The sequence below is a fragment of the Pleurodeles waltl genome, chromosome 5 (assembly GCF_031143425.1).
Source record: "Pleurodeles waltl isolate 20211129_DDA chromosome 5, aPleWal1.hap1.20221129, whole genome shotgun sequence".
Lineage (NCBI taxonomy): Eukaryota > Metazoa > Chordata > Amphibia > Caudata > Salamandridae > Pleurodeles > Pleurodeles waltl.
Window position 1 is genome coordinate 445,580,147 of NC_090444.1, and position 13,943 is coordinate 445,594,089.

Genomic DNA, 13,943 nt, shown 5'->3' on the forward strand with positions numbered 1-13,943 from the left:
AGTGCAAAATTCCGGAAGTGCTAGAGAGATTAGTAGCTTTGATCTCCATTCTGTGTACAAAGTAAGATAAGTTGAAAACATTATGAAATTGGAAGTGAAATTTGCTAATGTGGAAGAAAGAACTGAGGTATACATAAAGTCCCTACAATACAGAAAGAGCAAAGGGTAACATATAAGTGCTATGATGAAGGGTCACAGGGCCCTTGCTGCTTTTTAGACAAAGTAACTGCTATTTAGACAATAGACAACGTCTACCCAAGCAAGGGTGATGGGTCTACCAGCCCATGCATAGGGAGATGAACCTGGATATTTTTGGGGTTCGTAAATTGCAGGACTTGTAGGCCTAAATGTTGAAGGGCATCCCCTGGTGCTATTGATGTAAACACTGGCAGATAAGCTGTATAAAAAAGAAAGAATGAGGCTGACTCAAATATTCAGCTTGATGAATAACAGAGGTAGGAACCTGGCAGCAGCCAATGGCACATGAACATGAGATGCACAAACTTAATCTCTTTCCAGACCTGTCAAAGAGTGTAGGCATGTATTGGGTAGAAAAACATTTCAACCACACCCTACATAAATAATGCTTATGGACTGATGTGAGATTGCGCAAGACGTTATTTTGTGCTCCTTGTCTAAAGGTGTACTGTATTTCCCTGCTCTAAGGAAAAGCTGCAGAGTGTTTCAGAATATGGAACAATTGGCTGGTGGGAAAGATCTACATTTCATTAGATATAATCTTTTTGGTAATGAAAAAATCAAGATGAGAATATGCCAAGATGCTCTTTGTTCTTGTGCGGTTGTAAATTGTTAGGATTGGAGTGATAGTTTTGGAGTAGAACCAAAACCAAAGGCCTGTTATCTTTGTGAAGTAAAGGTAGTAATTATACTGGGATGATTATGGGGAGCTACACGGTTGTGTCACGTTAAGCATTGCAGATGGTGTCATTACCTCTGGGTGCACAAACTGACCCAGAATGAATGTTGGTCCTACCTGCAGAGGTTTAGCCTGTGCCAACCTCTGATGAAATGGCAAAGTGTTTGTGAATATTTTAGGATATTTAGTGGTTCCTTTTGTTACTTTTCCTTGGTATTCCATGTTTATTATTGGTCAGAGCAGAGGGCTACAGAGTATGGCCTTCTGTTGTGTATACTTTGAGCTCATTGCTTTTCATTTTTTTCGTCGAGTAACCTTTACAAAGTCTTGCTTCCAAGTGGGTATTCTTTCCTATCTGTCCCTCCTTTTCATGAGTTGTTCCCTGCCACAGAGCACTGCCTATTATTTGTAGCCTCACACTTGTTCCATGTTAGCAACTGCTTTAGAAACTTCTTTTATCTTTGGCTCAGAGCAGTTTACACAAGCATTCTGTGTTTTCAATCGCAGTGAGCTTTTTTTTGTAAAAAGGCTGTAATTATTGTTCTTATCTCGTCGCATTTGCTGCTCATTGAAAGACTGTGAACAATGTTCAGGCATTTTTTCCCCCGAGGGCACCTGTTTCCTTTTGACTGTCTTTTGACCCTGCCTAATTATAGAGTACGATCCCGGGGTTTCAATTGCACCAAACATTTTAAATCTAACGTAAGTTGTTAAAAAAAGGTTTTTGCATCATTTCTCATATGGTGTTGTACTGCATTGGCAGCTTTTCCCTTGTTCCTTTTTTTTTTTTTTTTTTCCAATATACTTTTTTATTGCCTTTTTTGTCATCTCTTTCAGTGGTACATATAACATCAATCTATAGATCATAACATTTCCCATAGCTTAGAAACCTGAACTTGAAAACAACCAGTCACACCTTTCTGTATCTCTCGGATCCCTCACATACAAATTAAACAAATCAGTTATATTCATCAACTTGCTTCGTCTATGTGAGTTTGCGCAGTTCTGATGTCATCCGAATTTTATAATGTTCATTTAATGATTAAGCATTTCAGTCATCAGCTTCTGTGCCTGTTTCCATGTCCCATCCTCCCCATTTGTTTTTGTATTTTTTCATACATCCTCTGCCCTTTTACACTTCTTTTTCAATATGTCTACACTGCTCTGTTCCCGTTTCCCAACACTGGTGCATAGAGAGCGAACCTGATCTCCATCTCTGGGCAATGTCTTTTTTTGCCACCATGCATCCCAGATTAATAAGTATTTTTTTAAAGTGTGTCTGGTCTGAGTTTTCCCAGATGCCCAGTATTGCTTGTCATGGTGTCGGAGTTAAGGGTACATCTGGTGCTCCAGTTAATGATTTCTCCACTCTTTCCCAGAACTTTTGTATGTGGGGGCAACTCCACTATATATGTGGAAAGGAGCCTTCTAGTCCGCAGTATCTCGTGCATCCAGTCTGGTATCCAGCCTAATTTATACAGTAGGGTGGGTGTATAGTATATCCTATGTAATATTTTGAGGTGGATCAGTCGAAAACTTGCTTTTATAGCCCCTTGCATTGGAAATGCTAGTGCTTCCCTCCAGTCTTCTTTATCCAAGTTTCCTACATCTAGTGCCCATCTGTCCTGTAATTTTTCCAATGGCCTTTGTGTATTTCTCATTACAGTGCCATATGTCTGGGACACAAACTGCTTCCTGCTTTCAAAGAAGGGCGAGTGGACAGTACATTTCAATTGATGCATGGTTTGCTTCCATGACTTTCAATAGATTAATGCTCTGCTTAACCTATGATTATCTTTTTTTCAAACAGTTCAGCAAAGTTTCATGTGAGCAGTTGAAACGGGTACTCTGTGTTTTCACTCTGTGAGTTTTTTCGTAAACAGGGCTGTAATTCTTGTTCTTATCTTGTCATATTTGCTGTTCATTCAGAGACAGAGATCATATGTCAGACGTTGTTTCCCCAATGTCAATTGTTTCCTTTCATCTATCTTTTGACCATCTGCCCCAGTGTAATTACAGCTTGTGATGCCAGGGGTTTTCATCGCTCCAAACTTTAAAAATATAACTTAAATTGTTTTTTTTAAAAGGTGTTGCATCATCTCTCATATGATGTTGTACTGCATTACCATTGACAATTTTTTCCTTGTTCCTGTTCCTTTTTAAGTTTTGATTGAATGTGACCTTATGCGCATGCTTGCAAAATCTTTTGTTAGTAAAAAACAAAAGTTAAAAGGGGCTTGGAATTAGCCCCTTACTTAACCGGACTTACTATTGGCTTATTCCACGTTGCTCTGATTTACCTGCTTTGAATTGGCTAGCACATCACCTTCATGTCACTTCCTGTCATTATCGTCTTCTTCGCCAATCTTGGCGTTGATTTGTCTGTGGACTAAGTACTCCTTCCGGTCACTTCCTATTGGACACTGCCCAGTGTCCGTCCTCCAGCTGTGACACTGAAGGTACTTATTTTTTCTTCTTGCATGCCATATTCTTACTTCGCTGATGTTTTTTTTCTTTGATGCCTTCTTCTCTGTCTTCTTTCTTTGTTGCCGTCTGTCTCCTTTTTTCTTTCTGCATACCGTCTTCTGTCTTCTTTACCACATGCCGTCTTCTCTCTTCTCCTGCCTTCTCTTTTCCCACCTTCTTTCTTCTTCTGCCTTGTCTTCTTTCTATCTTTTTTCTTCTAACATGCATGCCAGTACGTTTCACCTTTGTTGTTTTTTCGATGTAACTGCCTTACAAATATTAGAAACATGTTTTAATGTTTGTTTTTAATTTAATAAAACAAACATTATTATAACATTTCGCTACTATTTGTAAGCCAGTTACATAGAAGAAAAGCAAAGGCGAAGCCTATTGGCTTTGCCAATGCTTGTATTTACTACACCCACTACTGAAAAGTAAACGTTTATCCAGACACCATTTGAAGAAGCTGTTCGAAAGGTAAAAGATTTCACAAACTCCAGAAAATATTTTTTATTTCCTTTTTTCCTTAGCTTGGTTGCTTTTCATGTTTTATGTTTACCGCCGGTAATATCACTCAGATTGCAGGACTGTGGTGCCACCTCTGTACACTTCCAACCGCAAAGTGGTGAGATAGCACACCAGGTTGAAGTCACAGCTGGATATAGAATAGAGCTGTGCAGTCTGGGATCCCAGAGCTTTCTTACTGGGTGACAGTGACACCTCTTAGTCACAACGATGTGCAAAATCAGCATTTTAGCAGGAAGTGCTATGTAGAAAGAACACATGGGCTTCACAACCAGAGGTTTCAATCGCTTGCTGCAGAGACCTGTGTGAAACTTGGAGGTCACTGGTTGTTATCTCAGGCTTTCATCCTTTCTAGGTCAAAAGCATTGGTCCTATTGAGTGAGTAATTTCAATACATGATACTTTGAAACCTTGTTATTGTACTCTTAAAATAAACCTTTATTCAATGCCAATGTTAGCTCGGTGAGTTAATGCACTTACAATATGTGTGTAACTTGCTAGTCGCTGGTCTTTGCTAATTCGCTCAAGCTTTCAACCTTCGGATGTCATTAAATGCTTAGGTAATTAAGTGCAAACTATTGCACTGGGTAAGGAGCATTAAGCCTTGGCGAAGTGACCAAAAAACTGCGCCGCGCTTTGCGGATTTTAGCAAGCGACTAAGTACGTTAGGTCACGCCGTTCGTGCTGATTTGTAGCGCTGAGTGTTTGTCCCCTGCTGAAAAATCAGTGTGAAGGGCATTGCTTCTTTTCTGCCTCTCAAGTAGATTTTCTACTCGAGCAGCACCTTCCTCATCACGAACGCAAGGTTTCTCAAAGCGAGCGGTAGCGACCCTTTGTAACCACCACGTTGAGAAATCTGGCTGGGAGGTAGTCTGAGTAAGATTTTCCTCGCTCGTGCTCGTCAATTTTAAAGTTGCCAAGTGCGAATGAGGAAAAAAACTCTGCTCCATTACGCTGAGTTTTTCGGAACTCCGCTCTCTAAGCACAGTGCGAAGTGGGAAAAACTGTGCAAACTCGACGAGCAGAGTTCACCACCCACCCCTAGCAAGGATGGCTCTTGTTATTGACAGCACATCATGCGCTGTCATAAATCTGACATACTTTTGAGACAGTTGCATTTATAAATATTAGGATTAGGCTGAAAATAGGGCAGATTTGACAAGAGGAACTCAGGTATCCAGTCTGGTTAGTTTGTTCATTTTTATAAAATCAGATAGTCCTTTTGCCATAGCCTTACTGCTGGCGCTGCTGAGGTTGTTTTTACCCCTCAGATTCTGCCCATGTTCAGTGGATTCAGCAAAAAGCTGGAGGCGACCTGTTGGAAAATACTTTAAATTAATATAACCTAGCCAGCAGAGATCCCTCGCAGCTTTTCATTCATCTTGTAATATAGTAACCTTATTAATGCAGGGCGATCTGCCACAGGCTTGTGCCTTCACAGGGCTGTACATAACAGTTTCTATTAATTAGCAAATTGTTAGGACTCCTTTTATCGATGCAGGAAGGGATGAATGTCTGGGACTGAAGGTGTGATTTGCATAGTATTCAGACTTACGCAGCAGAGTTATTGACATGGTTTGTGTTTTAAGACATCACTCCAAATATTTATCTTTGAGCGGGGAGGGTATACAGGCCCCTCTTCCAAAAGAAAAGTTCCCATTGGGCCTGACGGTGAGACCACTGACTGTCAGTCTAATTAAACATAGTTGTCAAAACATGTATAAGTGTGAGCAAAGGTAGTCCACAGCATACTAAGGATAAGTGATGCCTCTGCCCACTGATACGTAATCAGTCATTTAATGCCTAGTAATCAGTAATATATCACTGTGGCGCATCGTTAAACGTAACCTATCACGTTGAACAGCAGTGTATCACTTTATGGTTTAGTAAACTATTACATGCCAAGTTGGTGCCCTGATCGTTAAAAGGTGCCAGTAACAAACAATCCTTTTCCTTGATCTGCCGGTAATAAATATTCACTTGCTGTGGTGTACCAGTGACCTGCACACTATCACTTCGGTGTCTCATTAACCTGGACTGTAATCTGTCAATTTTGGTGCCCCAGTAGTCTTCAACCCATTATTTTATTACCAGAGAAATCTGTAATCAGTCACTTTGGTGCTTTATTGTACTATAATCTACCACCTTTGCTGCCACAGTTACATGTAACCCGTTACTCTGGTACCAGAATCTGTAATCTAACACTCTGGTTGCCAGTTAATCAGCAGAAGGCCACGTTCAATTCTACTGCAATCTACTGTTTGTGCCCCAGGAATCTACGTTTGCTTTAGTTTCGCAATAACCCGTAATCTGTTACTTTGGTGGGTAACTAATTTACTATTCTAGTACACCAGAAATATGTACTCTATTAATTTAGTGGTTGTTAAAATTGTTATTTTCACACTTTGGTGCTTCAGAAAAGTGTAATCTGTTACTTTAATCTAGTTAGGTGTCAGGTAATCTGTAAAACATTTGTTTGGTGTCTCATTATTATGTAGACTAACACCTTGGCACATACCTCAGTTTTCTGCAGTCTGCTACATTTGCTCCCAGTGAATCATTTTTTTGGTGCCATAGTAACCTGTAATCCATTCACTCACACTATAGCACCATGATCACCTATGCATTAGTTTAGTGCCCTGCTAGTCAGTAACAGTCACTTCAGTGTCACAGTAATCTGTAATACTGTACTTTAGCGTCCAAATAAAGTGCAATTCATTACTTTAATATCCCAGTAATCAGCTACTTTAAAGCCACTGTAATTTGTAATCCATTGCTTGAGTGTCCGGGTAATATGTAATCCATTTCCTTGGTGCCCAGCAGTCTATACTTTGAGGTTCTGGTGCTCAGCAATCATTAATACGCTACATTGGTGCCCCAGTAATCTGTAATCTTAAAGAATGTCGAATGTAGTTGATGTTAGCTATGCCAGAGGCGCGCGGCTGCTGCGAGGGGTCCCTCAATATGTTGTGCACAATTACTGAAGGGAGCAGGGGGGGTAGTGGTCTGCAGTAAAGAGGCATACGGGAGGTTTGGGGTTGTGAGAGATATCACAGGAGGAAGATAGTTCTAATGAATCCAAAGATGCCCCGTCTGTACCCCATGCACTCCCTTCTTCACTCTCATCTCTTCTGTAACATCGCAGTGCCTTGACGCAGCCTACGTAAGCGCTTACAGCAATCTCATGATTCATTTTGTGCTTGTTTATATAGAGCAAGCCCGCCTTCTATGTGCTCCTACATGGCGGCATGTGAGGTGAACCAAAGGTTAGCTCTGAAAAGTTTCCAGGGATGTAATTTTGATAAGACAAACCTTATTATAACATTTTTCTAATATTTGTAAGCCAGTTACATAGAAAAAAAGGCAAAACCTATTGGATGTTTGTTAAATCAATAAACAACTATTAATAGTTTATCAAATTTAAAACATTATTATAACCTGTTTCTAATATTCAGAATTCAGTTAGGTAGTAAGATAGAATGCAAAAGAAAAAACAAAGGCAAAACCCATTGGCTTTGCCCAAGCTTGCTTTTGATGTTAAAGATGTTGCATGTTTTGAAAGTGTACTAACTGGGCATGTGTGTGCTTGCCTAAATGCACGCCTTTGCATACTGTTAGCAGGTTATAGGTTGCATGTGTCTCTTCTGAAAATGATTTTAACATCTTAGCAGTGCTGCTTTGCTTGTTAATTAATGACAGCTCCATCTCCTAGTTTTTTTTAAAACCCAGAATATGGTATCCTTGAGTTTTTTTTTTTTTTGTAGTAGTAGTATTTATGAGAAATTATTTCAAGCAATGGCTATATGAGGACTCATCTAAATCAACATCACACCGCAGCAGTCAAAGAAACGTGAAAACACTGGCACGCACACGAAAACAGACACACAAGCACATACATAAGCATACTCGCTCACAAGCACACAAGTTCACATGTGTGTGCGTGCAATTATACACACACTGCTTCCTGCTTTCTAAGAAAGGGGTTTCTTCCATGACTTTTAATAGATTAATGCTCTGCTTAACCTGATTAACTTTTTTTCAAATAGTTGAAAACGTTTTCATGTTAAATATTGCTTGTCTGCCAAACGTGACTGCTTTCGCTGCAGAATTAGTAAAGAGGATTTCCACAATAATGGAGTAAAGCAGAATAGTAACACAAAGATTTTCTGTTTCACAAAGTATAAATGAAAACGAAATATATTGTCAAAGCCAATAGGTCTGGTTCTTTTTGTCAGTGCTAAAGAGCAATAGCAAAAAAAAGCACTGGGTCTGCTTTGCTAGGTAGTCTTGTTAAACATATATGGTTCACGACTGGAGTAAAAATATATTGTTTTGGGGAAGTTCCGTTAAGCTTGCGCACACTTATCATTAATTAATCTGCCATCCCATTCACCACCACCCGCCATCCCGTTCACCACCCCGCCCGATTGCCAAAGACAATAGCTTACCCATAGGTGATATCTATTGGCTTTGCCAATGTTTGTTGAGAATATTGTCGCTATGGGATTAGCTCTGTGGAGTGTATTCCCAGGGTTCTATCCTGTGTTCTGGACAGTTGGTTTGTGCTGTGGTTAGTACTAAGAAGTTGTTACAATACCTCACCATAAAAGATTACGGTGCACAATTCTACTGTACAGGCATATACATTGAACCCTCTAGCATCCACATTTAATGAAATCCTACTCTTGTTCGTATTGCATTCTGGTGCTTTTTCTCAACCTTTTGCAAAATCGAAAATATGAAACCAATACTTCGGCAAAAATCAGCCAATGAGTGACGACATTTGCTCACTTATATTAAAAATCAATCTTGATAATCCCTTCCCCCTACCTTTCATTTTCCTTCTTTTTTCCCGATCCCTGAAGGCTCTGACTTCTGATTTCTTTGAGATCAATTTGAAGTAGTTTCCTCACTCCTGCCCATCACCTTCCCTCTGGTGCGGAGATGAATATAGAGAGAGGAACGCCTGCACGAACCCTTTAACGAACTATCACCCACCAGGAGGGACAGAGGAACGTAATAACTGCTTCAAAGAAGACAAGGTAGGAAGAAATGAGGATTACTACGAGTAATAAAAGTATTACTCCTCCCACACCTCTTTGTACCATTCATTTACAAATTGAGGACATGTATAAGTCAAAAAGTTGAAGGAACAACAAAACAGTATTTCAAGACAGAGCTCTTGCCACCAGCATACAAAATGCTTATTCGAAAGAAGAAAGCAATGTAGGAAAATCAAAAGACCACTAAACCAATGTTGTACTTAAGAGAAAACTGCTCAACCTACAAGAGAGTCCCACCTTGAATTAGTAGTCAATTTTGAAGAAGGGTATTAGTAGAGGCTTATGTTTCTACACTACATGTTTCTGTTGGAAGAAGTGGTCTGGCTGAAACCCAGGACGAAGCAACAGCCCTGCTGGACTGACCCTGTATCAAAGGAGGAAAAGTATAGCAACCATATTATGAGTGTGGACAATAGGCATTCACGTGTAGTTGACTGAGGGTAACAGTGGAAGTAGTGTACCAAAGAAGACATCCATGGAGCCCCCATTAACGATTCTACAATTAAGCTACAAAGGCATAGATACCCAGCCAATGGGAGGCATAGATACCGAGCCAAGCTACCGACACAGACATAGGAAGACTCTACAGAAAGGCAGAAGTCCTGGGATGAAAGGAAGACTCTGATCAACTGGCAAGCCCCTAAGTTCACTTTGCCCTCCATATGGATGAAGGTCTGAGATTATACCTGTGGCTCTGTCTATCTGAAGATTTGTGAGACCATCAGGGTCAAGGCCAGAGTACAAATTCTACCCATCCCTCCTGGCAATTTACCTAGGCCTTGTATATTGTATTGTCTGCCTGTACCAGGACCAGAGAAGGGGTGGAAGGCTCCCTTCAGATTGGTGAATATGCTGATTCTGTCTCAGTCTATAAGCCCTTCCACCAAGAGTGATGTGTGCAACCACCAAGGGAGAGCCAGCTGCAAATGAAAATGGTACTGACTTTAACTCTGGTCCCAAAACTGAAGAAAGTGGGACAACCGTGGTCTTGAATGGAAGAATCGCCACTGTACTTAAAAGACACTTGACACCATATGACCTTGCACTCAAAGCCGTGTCTTCACATGGCTCGAGCTGGAGTGAAGAAGGAGCTGCAGCGAATCCTAAAGTGCTGACACCCTCCTTTAAAGAAGACTTACTCTAATCACAGAAGTTTGAAACAATGCCAGAATTAACTCCTCCTCCTGACAAGAGATGAGATGGAATGTTCCCCTGTACACCAGTAATTTGTGCATACAGGACATTGCACATTCTCCTTGTGGCCAGCACAGACCGCTTAATAGTGTTTAATAGAGGAAGCCCTTATCAGCAAGTCATCCTGGTAGAGAAGAATTGGTGGGCCCACAGACAAACTGATAGGTATGTCTGCATACAGTAAATCAGAGGAGAAATACTTGCCAGAGTTCTGAGCCATAGTGACATGGAGATGTGCACCCTAACGATTTGGTGACCGGAAGCGTCTTGTTATGCCCTAGAGATATTACCTACTGTTCAGTCACCATCTTGAAATGAAGATTTGGGATCCAAACGTTCGGGTTTTTCAAACTCTTCACAAGCCTGAATGCATCGGAGACCTATAAGACCACAAATACCTGAGTAAACAGACTGCCACCTCATACAAAGGATGAACAGGAACAGTAGGTTTGTTTTCTGAAAGATTTGCAATGTCTTTCTGTAAGACCAATCTGCACACTGGAAGGCTGGGCCAAGGAGTCGCAATAAGCAGATCCCACTGGTGAAGTGATAAACTCCAAATGATAACTGTGAGACCCCACCTGTAACACCCAGCGGTCTGACACTAGACAAGTCCAGGTATCCTTGATGAGTCTCCCATATCCACTCACTGAAGGATCCAGTCACGGGCCAATCCACCAAGCAGGAGGAGAAATATTTCTTCTGCTGCGGAGACAGGAGAATTCACAACTGAATTATAGTTTATGGAGCGATGAATAGGAATGTTGGAACAGGAAGTAAGATCGTACTTGTCAGGTCAGCCTCCCCAAAGAGGGTTCCAGGGTTGAAGGAAGCACCACCTTAGCCTGATATTATCAAGCTGCAGGACCAACGTTGATCTCTCATTAGGCATAAGATGAGATTGAGAGTCTCCATCATTCTCAAACATTAAATCCACCATAAACTAAGGAGAGGAATGATGAACTCCTAGTTCTCTGACCACCACCGCAGACACAGAAACATCAGTCAATGTTCTTGATTCTTTCTTGAGTGCGACAGATGGTCCTAAGAAGAAAAAGGCAAATGCTGATGCTGCTCTGAGGGAGAGCAGTGGTGTCAAACAGCAGGTCTGGAGTGGGAGTGAGAATGGGGGCAGGACTTACTTCCCCCTTTCCTCCTCCTTCCAGATGACTTGTTCCCAGTGTTAAGCGTATCTGAACATCCACTTGCATCCCCAAATGGATGTGGCCCAACAAAATTAGTCAAATATCCCGGAGTATCTTACCTGGCTGTTTAATGAAGTTGGAGTACAACATGCTGCACATCTGACCTGGAAACAGATCACCCAAGCTTGCGTCTGTATTATGGCTGTGATGCCGCGTCTCAACTTAGGCAGAGAGGAAGCTCTTTCCCGATTCTGGGCCCTATGGAATAAATATGGAACCTATAGAATAAATTACCAATCAGCTTGCGCAGCAACACTAATTTTCTTAGTTTCAGGAAACCGCTCAAGACCTGGCTGTTCCAAGTGGTTGAGGCGTGGGAGTTTTCTTCTTCCTGTTGCGGTGAGAAGCCCTCTTCGAGGGAAGCCATGTGCCTTAAAAATCCATGTAGCATAGCATAACACCCGATTCTGGCCTTTTTAATCTCCTCCTCTCCTTCCTTCTGATTCCTAAAAAAGAGTAAGGTGTTTGCATCCAGAGACATGGCCTAGCTGCTCCCCGGTTGTGTATTTTTCTGACAGCCGAAGCAGGCATCCAGACTGCAGAAGAACCACAGTCCTTGCAGAGGGTTGCTGCCCTTCCTCAATTTGTCAAATACTAAACCTGTCTCGAATGACCAGAGAACAGGGTGTGTGCAGATATTCTTCCCTTAATGGAATCCTCAGGAGGGAAGGAAATTAACAGCTCCTAAGAATTGAACTGAATGAAATCGGAACATCAGGGTTCAGGGGTCGGGAAGAAGGCAGATGTTACCATTTGTGAATGAATTGTATGTTGAAGTAAGTAGGGTTAGGGTCATTTCTATTACTAAGATAAGCAATAGCCCTTTAACAATCACTAGTTGCCAGTTTGCAACCAAGTCTACGATTTGCTGCCAGAGTCCATTCACTCCACTCAGTGACATTCCACTTCACTCCAGTTGTTACGCCACAACCAGAATATGTTTGACTTCTATTTTTCTGGTTTTAAATGCCTTTATTTGGGATTGTGCAGAATCATTAAGTGTTAGAAACAACACAACAACAACAAAACGTTTGCAGGAAAACCAAAGTGCACAAATCACATTTAGTGGTAGAATTTCCATCAAAAAATGCTTTTGAAGTAGTGCGCAATCAGGTTTTGGGATGGTGGTGAACTGTGATTGAGAAATTGAATACTTTTTAATATTTGCAAAACCTCATCTAAGGCATTCTAAATTCACAGTCCTAATTTAAATACTGTGAAGGAAATTATTTAAAGTGTGGACGCTGTCATATCACATACTTGCTTTGTGTAGCCAGCTAGAAAGATCGAATCATGAAATACATATAGAAATGCAGAACTTGAATTTAGTTTAATTTTTAAGCACTCCACATTTTCATCGAAGTGCAATAATGCAAATTAATGGTAATGGAAATTAGCCCCATAAACTAGCTAGGACTCTTTGTGAGATCATGTTTAACAGAACCATGAGTAGTTCACTTCTCTGTCTAGGGTGAGATGTGGCCTGATGCCGAAGTTATTAATCGTAAACCTCTGAGACCCAGGTTCTAGTCCGAGGAGCTCCGTTTTATGTAATCTGGGATAACTCTGTTCATATTAATATGTTTTGATTGACCTAACTGACAAAACTTAGATCACTTGTGAACTTCATATAACTGACTTTAAGTCCTGGGTGCTATATAAAACGGGGGATATTTTTAAAGACCCTTCTAGCCTTTCTCTCAGAACCACTGTGAAAATCGGTCTCTTCAGGCAATGCAGTAAAGGTATCAAGGGGCACAATTTCGATTTTGGCAGAGGGAGGGGACTGCAGTAAATTGGTGAGTCTTTGTTACCTCACTCTATATAGAATCTGGGTGAGGGGATACAGGGTTTACCACAGTGGAGCCTCAGCCATCTCCACCAGCATAAGCCTTTGACCTGATGGCCCGTCCACCAAAGGTCCATTAAATCAAAGTGACAGTGGCCTCACTTTCTTTAGGCTGGTGCGACTGTCCCTTTTTCCCTACATGGGACCATCATGTGAGTCATAGGGGCCTGGGAAGTCAAAATGTATAATAGCCCCAAGTGCAGGGAGCAAAACTCCCTGTGAGTCAGTGCCATGTTTTTTTCATTTCAAGAAAGAAACTCCCACTTTGGAGGTTTGCTTCTTGATAACAAAAAAGACTCTGCTAAGTAGGCTCATCAGGCTTGATGCCCACTTGGCAACCCTTCATTGCGTACAGTGGAGCTTTGGCAGCCCCGCTGAAGACCCAGAGATCTTACCAGCCTGCTGGGATCTCTGAATATGATTGATGGTCCTCCACCGGGGCAGCAGAGGCTGTACCCTCTGCCGACCTGGCAGATCAGTATGCAATCCTCCAAGATCTAAATGACCCCCTCAATCATTTTTACATTTTTGATTATTTTTTTTGTATAGAGTGTGGCTCTCGGGCATCACGGCTTTGAAAAGAGATGATAACTATCTACACAATTATATATAAAAGGTGTGTTGTATGCCGTACTACGACAAGAGGCAACATTTGTTTCTTTTTTCTTTGCGGCTCACACATATACTACGTTACCTGTGCAACGTCTTACATTATAACTCGGGTCTTCATCGTTAGCATTTCTTTCAAGAACGACATTTTAAAT

General features: G+C 41.2%; 1 protein-coding gene across 6 annotated transcripts in view; it reads left to right on the plus strand.

The window, feature by feature from the left end:
• The window catches only part of CEP68 (centrosomal protein 68), a 138,463-nt gene that overhangs the window by 112,288 nt on the left and 12,232 nt on the right, over positions 1-13,943 (plus strand). The window lies entirely within an intron of this gene.